The sequence below is a fragment of the Hordeum vulgare genome, chromosome 7H, assembly GCF_904849725.1.
Source record: "Hordeum vulgare subsp. vulgare chromosome 7H, MorexV3_pseudomolecules_assembly, whole genome shotgun sequence".
Lineage (NCBI taxonomy): Eukaryota > Viridiplantae > Streptophyta > Magnoliopsida > Poales > Poaceae > Hordeum > Hordeum vulgare.
This window is the reverse complement of record NC_058524.1, coordinates 538609729-538626686: the sequence shown is the minus strand read 5'-3', so window position 1 is coordinate 538626686 and position 16958 is coordinate 538609729.

Sequence of the window (16958 nt, the reverse complement as noted above, 5' to 3'; positions counted from 1 at the left end):
TTGGTTCTCAAGCTCCCTGCGTATCTTCTGTTCCGGAAAAAATCATTCCGAAGATTTTTTTCCGTTTGGACTCCGTTTAAAATTCTTCTCTGAAAAGGGTCAAAAACACGGAAAAAACAGCAACTGACACTTGGCACTGAGTTAATAGGTTAGTCCCAAAAAAGATATAAAATGCATACAAAACATCCAAAGTTGACAATATAATAGCATGGAACCATCAAAAAGTATAGATACGTTGGAGACGTATCAAGCATCCCCAAGCTTAACTCCTGCTCGTCCTCGAGTAGGGAAGTGATAAAGACTGATTTTTTGATGTGGAATGCTACCTAACATATTTGTCCTTTGCCATTTCTTTCATGTGACATGTATGTTCAAATCCGTAAGATTCAAAACAATAGTTTGCTATTGACATGAAAACAATAATACTTCAAGCAAACTAGCAAGGTAATCATGAACTTTTGAAATAACAAGGCCAAAGAAAGTTATCCCTACAAAATCATATAGTCTGGCTATGCTCCATCATCCCCACACAACGAATTTAAATCATGCACAACCCTGGTATTGGCCAAGTAATTGTTTTCGCACTCTTACTTTCTTAAACCTTTTTCAACTCTCACGCAATGTATGAGTGTGAGCCATGGATATAGCACTATAGGTGGAATAGAGTGTGGTGGAGGTTGTGAGGCAAAAAGGAGGAGATGGTCACATTGACTCGGCGTATCAGCGGGCTATGGAGATGCCCATCAATAGATATCAATGTGAATGAGTAGGGATTACCATGCAACAGATGCACTTAGAGCTATAAGTGTGTGAAAGCTCAAAAGGAGAACTAGTGGGTGTGCATCCAGCTTGCTTGCTCACGAAGACCTAGGGCAATTTTGAGGAAGCCCATCATTGGAATATACAAGCCAAGTTATATAATGAATATTCCCACTAGTAGATGGTGGTGACAAAGCAAGAGACTCTCAATCATGAAGAACATGGTGCTATTATAAGCACAAGTGTGGAAAAAGATAGTAGCATTGTCCCTTCTCTCTTTTTCTCTCATTTTTTTCTCTTTTTTTGTTTGGGATCTTTGGCCTCTCTTTTTTCATTTTTTTGGTGGGCATCTTTGGCCTCTTTTCTTTTTTCCTCACATGGGATAATTCTCTAATAATGATGATCATCACACTTTTATTTACTCACAACTCAACACTTAGAGCAATGATGACTCTATAGGAAATGCCTCTGGCAGTGTACCGGGATGTGCAACGATCTAGATTAGCGTATGACGTTGAAACATCTCGCTAGCTATCTTACAATCATGCAGTGGCAATTTGAAAGTGACGGCACAAGTCATGAGACGGAACGGTGGGAGTTGCATGGCAATATATATCGGAATGGCTATGAAAATGCCATAATAGGTAGGTATGGTGGCTGTTTTGAGGAAGGTATATGGTGGTTTTGTGCACCGGCGAAAGTTGCGCAGCACTAGAGAGGCTAGCAAGGGTGGAAGGTGAAAGTGCATCTATACCATGGACTCACATTAGTCATGAAGAACTCATATACTTATTGCGAAAGTTTTTATTAATAATCAAAACAAAGTGCTAAAGGCATACTCCTTGGGGAAGGGTTCGTAGGTGTTAACCGTCGCGCGATCCCGACCGCCACACAAAGGATGACAATCAATAAATCAATTATGCTCCGACTTCCTAACATAGCGGTTCACCATACGTGCATGCTACGAGAATCACTAACTTCAACACAAGTATTTATAGATTCACAACACCCTACTAACATAACTATAATATCACCAAATCCATGTCTCAAAACTAATTGAGAGGAATCAAACTTCTCTTACTAATCAATGCACATGAATATGGAAGTTTTTATTGTATCCTCTTTGGATGCCTATAAACTTTAGGACTACTTTCATAGCACAAGCCAATTACCAAGTTACTCAGAGAGAGCACTCTCAAAAAGATATAAGTGAAGATAGAGAGTTCTTATTTCTCCCAAATATGACACCGCCATGCTCTAAAAAGATCTAAGTGAAGCACTAGAGCAAAGTTATCTAGCTCAAAATATATAAGTGAAGCACATGCGAGCTAAATTGCCTAACTCAAAAGATATAAGCGAAGCTCAAAGATTATTCTAGCAAATTCACGATGCATGCGTGTCTCTTTCAAAAAGGTGTGCAGCAAGGATGATTGTGACACAACAAAAAGAAAAGACTCCTATAATACACGACGCTCCGAGCAAAACACATATCATGTGGTGAATAAAAATATAGCTCCAAGTAATGTTACCGATGGATTGAAAACGAAAGAGGGGATGCCTTCCCGGGGCATCCCCAAGCTTAGCCTTTTTGGTGTCCTTGAATTTGGCTTGGGATGCCTTGGGCATCCCCAAGCTTGAGCTCTTTCCACTCTTTATCCCATTGTCCATGAGAACATCACCCAAAACTTGAAAACTTCACAACACAAAACTTAAACAGAAACTCATGATATCATTAGCATAAGAAAACAAACCACCACCTCTTTAGGTACTGCAGCAAACTTGATTTATATTTATATTGGTGTTAGATTACTGTATCCTCACTTTTACATGGCTAGTACCCCCCGATACTATCCATAGTTTCATCAAAATGAGCAATCAACACAACAAAAACAGAATCTGTCAAAAACTGACCACTCTGTAGCAATCTGTATACTTTGTATACTTCTGGTATCTCAAAAATTCTGAAAAATTATGTCAATTAAGGCAATTGGCATATCAACCAGCATAAAAAAGAATCGACTCAAAAGTTCTTTCTGGATAGGAATTAAAAATAATTTCGTGAGCGCAAAGTTTCTGTCTTTTTCAGCAAAATCAAACAACCATCCCCAAAACTAGTCATAAAGGTTTTACTTGGCACAAAAACAAAAACAAACACAAAAAACACAATCATAACAGAATTATGATGGTGCGGACACAACAAAACAGAAAGCAAAAAGAAAAGATAAATTCGTTGGGTTGCCTCCCAACAAGCGCTATTGTTTAACGCCCTTAGCTAGGCATAAGGCGATAACATCAAGTATCGTCGTCTTTGGTGCTCAAACCATAAGTAGCCCTCATCATGGATTCATAAGGCAATCTTATTTTATTTCTAGGAAAATGTTCCATGCCCTTCTTTAATGGAAATTTAAATCTAATATTCCCTTCCTACATGTCGATGACAGCATCAATAGTCATTAGGAAAGGTCTACCAAGAATGATAGGACATGTCGGATTGCAATCAATATCAAGCACAATGAAATCTACGGGTACATAATTCCTATTTGCAATAATAAGAACATCATTGATCCTTCCCATAGGGTTCTTAACAGTAGAATCCGCAAGATGCAAATTAAGAGAGCACTCATCAATCTCATTGAAGCCTGGAACATCACATAAAGACTTTGGAATCGCGGAAACACTAGCACCCAAATCACACAAAGCATTGCATTCATAGTTTTTGATCTTGATTTTGATAGTAGGTTCCCACTCATCATGAAGCTTTCTAGGAATGGACACTTCCAACTCAAGTTTCTCTTCAAGAGATTCCATTGTAGCATTGACGATATGATCGGTAAAGGCCTTGTTTTGGCTATAAGCATGTGGAGAGTTCAGCATGGATTGCATCTAGGAAATACATTCAATCAAAGAGCAACTATCATAATTGAATTCCTTGAAATCCAAAGTAGTAATTTCATTACTACTCAAAGTTTTGATATCCTCTACTCCACTTTCAATGCTTTTAGCATCAAGATAGATAGACTCCTAATCATTGGGGCGTTTCTCAACCAAGGTGGATTCATATCCAGACCCATCATCATTTGGTTTGACACTAGAAAACAAGGATTCAATGGGAGTCACACCAAGCACTTTAAGATCTTCGTGATTCTCATCACGAGAACACACCTTTTTAGGCCATTCATGTCTAGCACGAATTTGGGCGGTTCTTTCTTTACTCTCATTCATGGAAACACGCATAGCTTTCAAAGTTTCATCCATATTGATCTTGGGAGGAGCACATCTCAATTTCAAAGCATCAATATCAAGAGACATTCTATCAACGCTCCTAGCCAAGTCATCAATTTTGAGCAGTTTTTCTTCTCTGGATGCATTGGAAATCTTTTGCGAGTCGGTAAACTCTTTAATATTACTCTCTAGATCAGAGGGTAATTTGTTGTAATTTCCATGAGCATTGTTGTAGGAATTGACAAAGTTATTAGAGGGATTACTAGGAAAAGGCATAGGAATATATTTTCCTCTAAAAGCATTGTTGTTGCCAAAATTATTCCTACCAACGAAATTAACATCCAAGATCTCATTGCTACTCTCAATCAAGGAAGACAAGGGCATATCATTTGGATCTAAAGGAGCACCTTTACTAGAAAACAATTTCATTAAATCATCCATCTTAGCACTCAAAGAGTTAATTTTTCTATAACATGCACTTTTTTACTAGTAGGTGACCTTTCAGTGTGCCACTGAGAATAGTTTTGTCATGATATTGTCTAGGAGTTTTGTGGCTTCTCCTAATGTGATTTCCATGAAAGTTCCACCGGAGGCGGAGTCCAAGATATTTCTAGAAGCAAAATTCAAACCAACATAGAAGATTTGTATAATCATCCAAAGACTCAAGCCATGAGCGGGACAATTTCTAATCATCAATTTCATTCTCTCCCAAGATTGTGCAACATGTTCATGATCTAGTTGCTTAAAATTCATGATATCATTACGGAGAGAGATAATCTTAGCCGGTGGAAAATACTTGGATGTATAAGCATCTTTGCACTTGTTCCAAGAATCAATACTATTTTTGGGCAAAGATGAAAACCAAGTTTTTGCTCGATCTCGCAATGAGAACGGAAATAGCTTCAATTTAATCACATCATTATCCACATCTTTCTTCTTTTCATATCGCATAACTCAATGAAGGTATTAAGATGGGATGCGGCATCTTCACTAGGAAGGCCGGAGAATTGCTCTTTGATAACAAGATTCAGCAAAGCAACATTGATTTCATATGATTCCGCACTAGTGGCGGGAGCAATCGGAGTACTAATAAAATCATTATTATTAGTATTCGAGAAGTCACAAAGATTGGTGTTTTCAGTCATGGTGACTTCAGCAAGCAGACAAGCACACAAGTGAACAGAAAGCAAGCGGAAGAAAAGGGCAAACGAAAAAGGCAAATATTTTTTTTGTAATTTTTGTTTTTCAGAAGTGGGATCTGCCTCCCTCGCCTCGCCTAGACCCCATGCCGGCAGCAAGCAGCGTCACCGCATCTGCAACCTACATCTCCAGCGACATGGTACAAACTTGCATCCTCAGCCACGTAGGAGAGAAAGCCATCTCTGTTTTGCACCTTCAGTTTGGTTCAATCAGCATTATGTTTTAGTTCATATCGCGTAGACATCCATTTTGTTCCAAAGTCCATTGTAGCCCAGCTGGTGAGCGCCTTAGTGTGCAACCGCAAGGTCTCTGGTTCGAACCCCATGCGTCGCATAATTTTTTTCATTGTTTCCTTTTTATTTTGCATTCACATCTGCACTGCGTCGTTTAGCTAGTTCTTCTATGTGAATGCTATATATTGTGAGTAATGCATGTCATAGCCCAACTAGTCGTTTTGCTTGCTTACCACCGAGAGGTCGTGGTTTGATTCCGAAGCGATCCAATTTTTTGTCATAGTTTTCCTTTTGTTAGGCACATGCACACACTCAGCCCCTCGGGCTTATCCAATTCTAGGCCGTTGCACTATGTTGCAGTTCGTCCCATAGCTATTTTTTCGTTGTCTACGATTTTGCTATTAACCTACGAATTTGCTAGATTTCAAAAAATTGCATGATTTTAAAACACCCGTATCTTTCTTTTAAACCGTGTGTCGGATTGAAATAAGTTAGATATGTGCTACCTCTTGAGCTTGCGTTGGTTTTTTTCCCTTGAAGAGGAAAGGGTGATGCAGCACAGTAGCAGTAAGTATTTCCCTTAGTTTGAGAACCAAGTTATCAATCCAGTAGGAGTATCAAGGCAAGTCTCGAGAGTACGTGCACAAAAACAACAAATTTGCACCCAACGCTACAAAGGCGTTGTCAATCCCTTCACGATTGATTGCAAGGTGAGATGTGAAGGCGGAAAGTGCAACGGAGTAAAAGTGTAGAGCTAAAAATATGATGTGAAGTAGACCCGGGGGCCATAGTGTTCACTAGAGGCTTCTCTCATGATAGCAAGTATTACGGTGGGTGAACGAATTATTGTCGAGCAATTGATAGAACCGCGCAAATTCATGACGATATCTAAGGCAATGATCATACATATAGGCATCACGTCCGAGATAAGTAGACCGATACTGTCCGCATCTACTACTATTAGTCCACACATCGATCGCTATCCAGCATGCATCTAGTGTATTAAGTTCATGCCAAACGGAGTAACTCCTTAAGCAAGATGACATGATGTAGAGGGATAAATTCATGCAATAGATATAAACCCCATATTTTTACCCTTGATGGCAACAACAGGATGCGTGCCTCGCTACCCCTTCTGTCACTAGGTGAGGACATCGCACAGTATGAACCCAAAACCAAGCACTTCTCCCATTGCAAGAACTATAGTTCAAGTTGGCCAAATGAAACCCACAACTCGAAGAGAATTACAAGGATATGAAATCATGCATATAAGAGATCAGAAGAAACTCAAATAAGATTCATAGATAATCTGATCATAAATCCACAATTCATCGGATCTCGACAAACACACCGCAAAACAGGATTACATCGGATAGATCTCCATGAAGATCATGGAGAACTTTGTATTGAAGATTCAAGAGAGAGAAGAAGCCATCTAGCTACTAGCTATGGACCCGAAGGTCTGTGGTGAACTACTCACGCATCTTCGGAGAGGCAATGGTGTTGATGAAGAAGCCCTCCGTGTCCGAATCCCACCTCCGACAGGGCACCAGAACGTGCCCCACATGGGATTTTGCGAAGACAGAAGCTTGCGGCGACGAAAAAGAATTTTCGTGGCTCTCTCCCGTGGTTTCAGATTTTTATGGAATTTATAGGTGGAAGAGGTTGGGAAAAGGAGCCACGGGGGGCCCACAAGCATGCTAGGCGCGCCCCCAGGCCGCGTCTAGGGGGCTTGTGGCCTCCCCCGGGACCCTTTGCCTTGGTTCTCAAGCCCCCTGCGTATCTTCTGTTCCGGAAAAATCATTCCGAAGATTTTTTTCGTTTGGACTCCGTTTAAAATTCTTCTCTGAAAAGGGTCAGAAACACAGAAAAAACAGGAACTGGCACTTGGCACTGAGTTAATAGGTTAGTCCCAAAAAAGATATAAAATGCATACAAAACATGCAAAGTTGACAAGATAATAGCATGGAACCATCAAAAATTATAGATACGTTGGAGACGTATCAGTATGTAAATGTGTAGAATTTCGTGTAGATTATTATTTTCCAACTCTCATGCATATTTAAAACTGCTAACCTTGATGTTTGCCTCGTTTTGCGTAGATGCCATGCTAAATGGGTTTAATTCGTAGCTAGTTAATCGTAGATCCGTTGGAGATGAGCTATATATGTAAACTGACTAGAATGACGTGTAGTTTCACATGCTCCACTTTATTTTACCGTTGAACAAACATAAAATATGTTTAGGTCAGATTTGGACAGATTTTGATTTTAATGTGTGGGATCGTTTCAGAAATGCTATATGTCGTTTCCGACCTCATTTAAAATGCCTAGATAGGTAGTTTATTACGCGTCACCTCTTGCCATGTTTAACAACATTTAATATTGTCGTATACCTAAACGAGAGTAAACTAAATATTTGAATGTGGAGTTTCGTCAATCTACAACTCATTGCACATTGAGCTTCACTTAATGTGTAATGTTTGATTGTTGTGAATTGTCATGTCATGCCTTGCATAATTGAACCGATCATGCATCATATTTGGTTGTGCATCATATCGTGCATGTGTTTCGGTGTTATCGTGTGTTGATTGTTTCCGGTTTGCTTCTTCTCTTTAGAGTTCCGCAAGCGTGTCGGAATGCGAGGATCCATTCGACTACGTCTGTTCGTCTGCTTCACGGATTCGTTCTTTTTCCAAGCGAGATCACAGACAAGATGATCATTTCCCTAGATACCATTACTATAATTGTCATGCTAGTTGTGTCGTTTCTTTCACTATGTCTCGCTGCCTACCACCTATTAAATATCAGCCTCCCAACATTGCCATGAAAACCTCTAATCTTTCCACTACCCAGCAAACCTTGTTTTCCTATGTTACTGCTTGCTTAGACTTTTAATAGCGTTGCTAATTGCAGGTGGAGTTGCTTCCATGTGAAAGCATGGGTTCCTTGTTATATCATCATATTATTGCTAATTAATTTAATGCAGCTATATACTTGGTAAAGGTGGAAGGCTTGGCCTTCTAGCCTGGTGTTTGTTCCACTTTTGTCGCCTTAGTTTCGGCTACCGGTGTTATGTTCCATAAATGAGCGCTCCTAACATGCTTGGGGTTGTTATGGGGACCCCCTAGATTTTCGTTTGGGGTCAAAACTCATCTAGCAAGGCCCAACATTGGTACTGTATTTACAGAACATAATAATACTAGAAAACATAGTGCGTCATGAACCCGAGGAGTAATTCAACATAATACAGGGGGCCAGTGCTGCTGGTGCTGGTCCAAACTAGAACCGTTTGCGGGGCCAACCCGGGGCAACTCAGGAGATTTCTATCACGCCATCGTACGTTGTGCTTATCCGTCGTGTCCTGAGAACAAGATACACGACTCCTATCGGGATCATCGACACGCTGGGCGACCTTTCTGGACTTGGTTTACCTTTCTCGAGCATCTTGTGCGAGGGATTCCGAGGATACTTTGGCATATCTCGAGGTTGAGGTTTTCTAATAAGAACCCAAGGAGATCACGGGTTTTCCCTGATCGAGGTTATTCCGTCGCAGCGTGTGGTAGTTTGTGATGGACTAGTTGGAGCACCCCTGGAGGGTTAAATATTTCGGAAAGCCGTGCCCACAGTTATGTGGAAAACTTGGAAACTTTGTTTAACATCCAGTTCTAGATAACTTGAAGTAAACTTAATTAAAACTTGCCAACTGAGGGCGTAACCGTGAATGTCTCTTTCGTGAGCTCCTTCTTCGATCGAGGACAAGGTGGGGTTATGTCTGACGTAAGTAGGGTTGAGGATCATTCATTTGATCATTATTAGTTCACTTCCGATTATGCATAGATCATCGCCCTGTTATTCTTGTACTCGTAAGTTAGCCACCTCAAATAAATGCTTAGTCGCTCGGTGCAGCCTCACCACTTAACCATACCTCACCCATTAAGCTTTGCTAGTCTTGATACCTTTGGAAATGAGATTGCTGAGTCCCTGTGGCTCACGGGTTACTACAATAACAGTTGCAGGTACAGGTAAAGAGTCACTTTGATGTGACCGCGATGATTGTTCTATTTGGAGTTCGTCTTCTTCTTCTTCATCGATCTAGGTTGGGTTCGAGGCCGACAGCCTGAGATAACAAGGATGGACATCGTTCTTTTATTGTTTGTTTTCATCCGTAGCCAGACCCTACTCTTCATCATGATGATTTATTATGTTGTTGTATTGAGGTGATCTTGATGTAGCTTGTGGCGAGTGTAAGCCAATTCCATATACTCATCTCTTCAGTACATGTACTTGTAACGATATCCATTCTTGGAAAATGACGAGATGCGCTTATATCCTTGTCGAGGCCCTCGTGCCAAAATAAGGATAGGATCACATCTTGGACGTTACAAGTTGGTATCAGAGCAGTATCGACCTAGGAGCCCCCTTTATTGATCGAACTTGGTCGACTCGAGTCTAGTGAACAATTGCTTTGAGTCTAATTATATATCGGAGATTAGGATTCTTTTTTCTCCTCTTCTATGCTGTGGTGAGGAATCTTGACATGATAATTTTAATTCTACTCCTCTTCTCACTCAATTTTATTAGGATCACACGGATATTTTTGGAATCTATATGATGTCGATGTGCGGAGTTCTGTCTTGGTGTCTGATGTCAGCTGTGCTTCCCTTGCAACGGCGCCAGAAATTGTCGTGTTGACGGCACCAGGAATCCTTCAGCTGCGGCTACGCCTTAAGGGACTTCCTAGGCAAGTATGCAAAGGATTTCCCCCGTGTCCTTGGAGCCTTGCGTTGGTGTTCCCTTGAAGTGGAAAGGGTGATGTAGCACAACGGTGGTAAGTATTTCCCTCAGTTTGCGAACCAAGGTATCAATCCAGTGGAGGAGTATCACAAGGTCCTGCACAAACACAAAAGCTTGCTCCCAACGTTATGAAGGGGTTGTCAATCCCTTATAGATTGTTCGCCAAGTGAGAACTGAAAGCAACAAAGTAACAAAGCAAAGTAAAAGCGGAGGTGTAAACGATGGATGTGAATAGACCCGGGGGCCGTAGTGTTTACTAGTGGCTTCTCTCATGAAAGCAAGTAGACGGTGGGTGAACAAATTACTGTCGAGCAATTGATAGAACTACGCAAAGTCGTGACGATATCTATGCAATGATTATTTCTATAGGCATCACGTCCAAATAAAGTAGCCGATACTGTCTGCATCTACTACTATTACTCCACACGTTGACCGCTATCCAACATGCATCGAGTGTATTAAGTCCATAAGAACAGAGTAACGCCTTAAGCAAGATGACATGATGTAGAGGGATAATCTCAAACCAATGATAAAAACCCCATCTTTTTACCCTTGATGGCAACTACTTGATGTGTGCCTTCTGCCCCTACTGTCAATGGGAAAGGTCACCACATGGAAGAACCCAAAACCAAGCACTTCTCCCATTGCAAGAATCATAGATCTAGTTGGCCGAACAAAACCCAAGACTCGGAGAGACTTACAAGGATATCAAATCATGCATATAAGAAATTAGAAAAGACTAAAATATATATCATAGATAATCTGATCACAAATCCACAATTCATCGGATCTTGACAAACACACCGCCAAAGAAGATTACATCGGATAGATCTCCATGAAGATCATGGAGAACTTTGTATTGAAGATCCAAGAGAGAGAAGAAGCCATCTAGCTACTAACTACGGGCCCGTAGGTCTGAAGTGAACTACTCACGAGTCATTGGAGGGGCGATGATGATGATGAAGAAGCCCTCCAACTCCAAAGTCCCCTCCGGCAGGGTGCCGAGAAGGGTCTCCAGATGAGATCTCGTGGAAACGGAAGCTTGCGGCGGCGGAAAAGTATTTTCGAGGCTCCCCTGATTTTTTGCGGAATATTTGGGAATTTATAGGCCAAAGATCTAGGTCAGGGGGCGGCCAGGGAGGCCACAAGCCTGCCCACCGCCGCCTCCCCTGGTGGCGGAGTGGGGGCTTGTGGGCTCCCTGGAGCCCACCTGGCTTGGCCCAAAGGCCCCCTGATCTTCTTCCGTTCGAAAAAAAATCATCTCGGGGTTTTTCTTCTGTTTGGACTCCGTTCCAAAATCAGATATGAAAAGAGTCAAAAACACGGAAAAAACAGGAACTGGCACTTCGCACTGAATTAATAATTTAGTCCCAAAAAAGATATAAAAGGTACATGAAACAACCAAAGAAGACAAGATAACAGCGTGAAATCATCAAAAATTATAGATACGTTTGAGACATATCAAGCATCCCCAAGCTTAACTCCTGCTCGTTCTCGAGTAGGGAAGTGATAAGAATGAATTTTTGATGCTTTCATGCTACCTAGCATAGGTGTCCTTTGTAATTCCTCTTATGTGACGTGAATGTTCAGATCCATTAGATTCAAAACAATAGTTTGCTATTGATGTGGAAACAATAATAATTCAAGAAAACTAGCAAAGTAATCATGAACTTTCAAAATAACAAGGCCAAAAGAAAGTTGTCCCTACAAAAGCATATAGTCTGGCTATGCTCTATCATCATTGCACAATGAATTTAAATCATGCACAACCCCGGTATTGGCCAAGTAATTGTTTCACACCTTTACTTTCTCAAACCTTTTCAACTCTCACGCAATACATGAGCGTGAGCCATGGTTATAGCACTATAGATGGTGTGGAATGTAGTGGAGGTTGCAAGACAAAAAGGAGAAGATAGTCACATTAACTAGGCATATCAATGAGCTGCGGAGATGCTCATCAATAGATATCAATGTGAATGATTAGGGATTGCAATATAATTGATGCACTAGAGCTATGAGTAAGTGAAAGCTCTTAAAGAAAACTAGTGGGTGTGCATCCAACTTGCTTGCTCACGAAGACCTAAGGCAATTTTGAGGAAGCCTATCATAGGAATATACAAGCCAAGTTATATAATGAAAATTTCCCACTAGTTATATGGTGGTGACAAAATGAGAGACTCTCAATCATGAAGATCATGGTGCTTAATATGCACAAGTGTGGAAAAAAGTGGTAGCATTGTCCCTTCTCTCTTTTTCTCTCATTTTTTGGTGGGCTCTTTGGCCTCTTTTTTTATGGGCTTCTTTGGCCTCTTTTATTTCCTCGCATGGGACAATGCTCCATTAATGATGATCATCACACTTTCAACTCAAACTTAGAGTAACGATGACTCTATATGGAATGACTTCGGTAGTGTACCGTGGCAATGATCTAGCATGGCATAGACATCAATGGAAACATCATGCTAGCTATCTTACGATCATGCAATGGCAATGTAGACATGGTGGCACATGTCATGGTGGTAGTTGCATGGCAATATATCTCGGAATGACTTTGAAAAAGCCATAGTAGGTAGGTATGGTGGCTGCTTTGAGGGAGGCTAATGGTGGGTTTTGTGCACCGGCGAAAGTTGCACGACACTAAGAAGATAGTGATGGTGGAAGGTGAAAGTGCATCTAAACCATGGACTCAACATTAGTCATGAAGAACTCATATACTTGTTGCAAAAGTTTTATTAGTAATCGAAACAAAGCATTCAACGCATACTCCTAGGGGAAGGGTTGGTAGGTATAAACCATCGCGCGATCCTGACCGCCACGCGAAGGATGACAATCAATATACTAATCATGCTCAGATTTCATCACATAGCGGTTCACCATACGTGCATGCTACGGGAATCACTAACTTCAACACAAGTATTTCTAGATCCACAACACGTTACTAGCATGACTTCAGTATTACCATAACCACAACTCAAAACTAATTGAGATGAATCAAACTTCTCTAACTATTCAATGCACATGAAGGTGGAAGTTTTCGTATCCCTTTGGATAACTACCCCTTTTGAGACTACTTTCAAAGCATAGATCAACTACCAAGCCACGCACCGCTGTGCTCTAAAAGATATAAGTGAAGCACATAGAGCAAAAGTTTCTAGCTCAAAAGATATTAGTGAAGCACATGTGAGCTGAATTGTCTACCAAAAGATATAAGTGAAGCTCGACAAAATCACGGTGTGTGCATGTCTCTCTCTCTAGGTGTGTAGCAAGGATGATTATGACACAACAAAAATAAAAGACTCCTACGATACAAGACGCTCCAAGCAAAAAGACATAACATGTGGTGAATAAAAATATAGCCCCAAGTAACGTTACCGATGGATTGAAGTCGAGAGAGGGGATGCCTTCCCGGGGCATCCCCAAGCTTAGGCTTTTACGGCATCCTTGAATCTCTTGGGGTGCCTTGGGCATCCCCAAGCTTGAGCTCTTGCCACTCTTTATCTCTTTGTCCATAAGAACTTCACCCAAAACTTGAAAACTTCACAACACGAAACTTAAACAAAAACTCGTGATAACATTAGTACAAGAAAGCAAACCACCACTTCCTTAGGTACTGTAGCAAACTTAGTTTCTACTTGTGCTGATGTTGGGTTACTGTACTTTCAATCTTTCATGGCTAATACCCCCGATACTATCCATAGTTTCATCAAAATAAGCAACCAACACAACAAAAATAGAATCTGTTAACAGCAGACCAGTCTGTAGCAATCTGTATATGTCGTATACCTCTGGTACTTCCAAAATTCTGAAACATTACGACAGTCTGAAGAATTTGCGTAGCAATCAGCAGCAAAAGAATCAACTCAAAAGCTCTTACATAAAAAAAATTCTTTTCGTGAGCAGAAAGTTTCTGTCTTTTCCAGCATGACCAAACGATCATCCCCAAGACTAATCATGACAGTTTTGCTTGGCACAAACGCAAAAAGAAACACAAAAAACACAATCATAACAGAATTATGAAAGTGTGGAAAACACAAAACAGAAAGAAAAAGGATAAATTCGTTGGGTTGCCTCCCAACAAGCGCTTTTGTTTAACGCCCTTAGCTAGGCGAAAGTGATGGAATCACGTATAGTCATCTTTGGTGCTCAAACCATAGGTAGTGTGATCATTTATCATCTTAAGGTTATCGTATTTTTTAGATGACTGACCACTAGCTTTAGTCACAAAAACAGGCTTGACGGTCTTTTTGATAGTAAGATTTGGAGTGTTTTGCACAGCGGAAAAAGCGGAACCCAAGTTGGTTATGACATCATCTAATTTTCCAATTCTAGAAGAATCATTAACTATAAGTTCCTCCTCCTTTAAATTTTTCAAAAAGTTTCCCACTTTGGACCCGTACTGTGAAGTTTGATTGTGGATCTTTCTATCCAAACCCTCAATAAGTTCAACTATGGCAATTTTGTTTTCAATAGCGTCAAGCCTTTGCATCACGTGTTCCATGGTCAAGATAGTTCCATTAACCATGAGCGGGGGTGAGCCTACCAAATTAATGATAGCTCTATAGGAGTCAACATTATGGCTCCCCAGTAAGTTCCCGCCTACAATGGTATCAAGGATATATCTATTCCAAGGAGAAATTCCAACATAGAAACTGCGAAGGAGGACGGTAGTGGATTGCTTACGAGTAGATCTACTTTGAGCATTGGAAATCCTGTACCAAGCGTCCTTCAAATTTTCTTCCTCATTCTGCTTGAAATTGAGAACTTCATTTTCAGGGGTGTCGTTTGGAGTGGTGGGTCTAGCCATTGATGGACTATCTCACACACAAACGAGTAGGAAGAGAGAGTGAAACGGGCAAAAGAAAACAACAAAAAGGCCAAAGAAAACGCCAAAGGAGAAAGGCAAATGAAAACGGAAAATGTGAAGTGGGGGAGAGGAAAATGAGAGGCAACTGGCAACAAAAGTAAATGCAACACAAGAGTTTGTGAGACCTACTTGGATAGATCTTGATTTCTCCTCCCCGACAACGGCGCCAGAAATACTTCTGATGTTAGCTGTGCTTCCCTTGCAACGGCGCCAGAAATTGTCGTGTTGACGGCACCAGGAATCCTTCAGCTGCGGCTACGCCTTAAGGGATTTCCTAGGCAAGTATGCAAAGGATTTCCCCCGTGGCCTTGGAGTCTTGCGTTGGTGTTCCCTCGAAGCGGAAAGGGTGATGTAGCACAACGGTGGTAAGTATTTCCCTCAGTTTGAGAACCAAGGTATCAATCCAGTGGAGGAGTATCACAAGATCCTGCACAAACATAAAAGGTTGCTCCCAACGCAATGAAGGGGTTGTCAATCCCTTATAGATTGTTCGCGAAGCGATAACTGAAAGGAACAAAGTAACAAAGCAAAGTAAAAGCGGAGGTGTAAACGATGGATGTGAATAGAGCCGGGGGCCGTAGTGTTTACTAGTGGCTTCTCTCATGAAAGCAAGTAGACGGTGGGTGAACAAATTACTGTCGAGCAACTGATAGAACTGTGCAAAGTCGTGACGATATCTATGCAATGATTATTTCTATAAGCATCACGTCCAAAACAAGTAGACCGATACTGTCTGCATCTACTACTATTACTCCACACGTCGACCGCTATCCAGCATGCATCTAGTGTATTAAGTCCATAAGAACATAGTAATGCCTTAAGCAAGATGACATGATGTAGAGGGATAATCTCAAACCAATGATAAAAACCCCATCTTTTTACCCTTGATGGCAACTACTTGATGTGTGCCTTGCTGCCCCTACTGTCACTGGGAAAGGTCACCACATGGCAGAACCCAAAACCAAGCACTTCTCCCATTGCAAGAATCATAGATCTAGTTGGCCAAACAAAACCAAGACCCGGAGAGACTTACAAGGATATCAAATCATGCATATAAGAAATCAGCAAAGACTCAAATATATATCATAGATAATCTGATCACAAATCCACAATTCATCGGATCTCGACAAACACACCGCCAAAGAAGATTACATCGGATAGATCTCCATGAAGATCATGGAGAACTTTGTATTGAAGATCCAAGAGAGAGAAGAAGCCATCTAGCTACTAACTACGGACCCGTAGGTCTGAAGTGAACTACTCACGAGTTATTGGAGGGGCGATGATGATGATGAAGAAGCCCTCCAACTCCAAAGTCCCCTCCGGCAGGGTGCCGGGAAGGGTCTCGAGATGAGATCTCGCGGAAACGGAAGCTTGCGGCGGCGCAAAAGTATTTTTGAGGCTCCCCTGATTTTTTGCGGAATATTTGGGAATTTATAGGCCAAAGATCTAGGTCGGGGGGCGGCCAGGGAGGCCACAAGCCTGCCCACCGTCGCCTCCCCCTGGTGGTGGAGTGGGGGCTTGTGGCCTCCCTGGAGCCCACCTGGCTTGGCCGAAAGGCCCCCTGATCTTCGTCCATTCGGGAAAAAATCATTTCGGGGTTTTCTTCCGTTTGGACTCCATTCCAAAATCAGATCTGAAAAGAGTCAAAAACACGAAAAAAACAGGAACTGGCACTTGACACTGAATTAATAAGTTAGTCCAAAAAAGATATAAAATGTACATAAAACAACCAAAGAAGACAAGATAACTGTGTGAAACCATCAAAAATTATAGATACGTTTGATACGTATCAGTGCCCCCTGTCTAACTTGATTTCTTCCGGGGAGTTGAGCTCGAGGGGATTCTTGAGCACATTGTTAGCATTCAGATTTTTTAGTATCT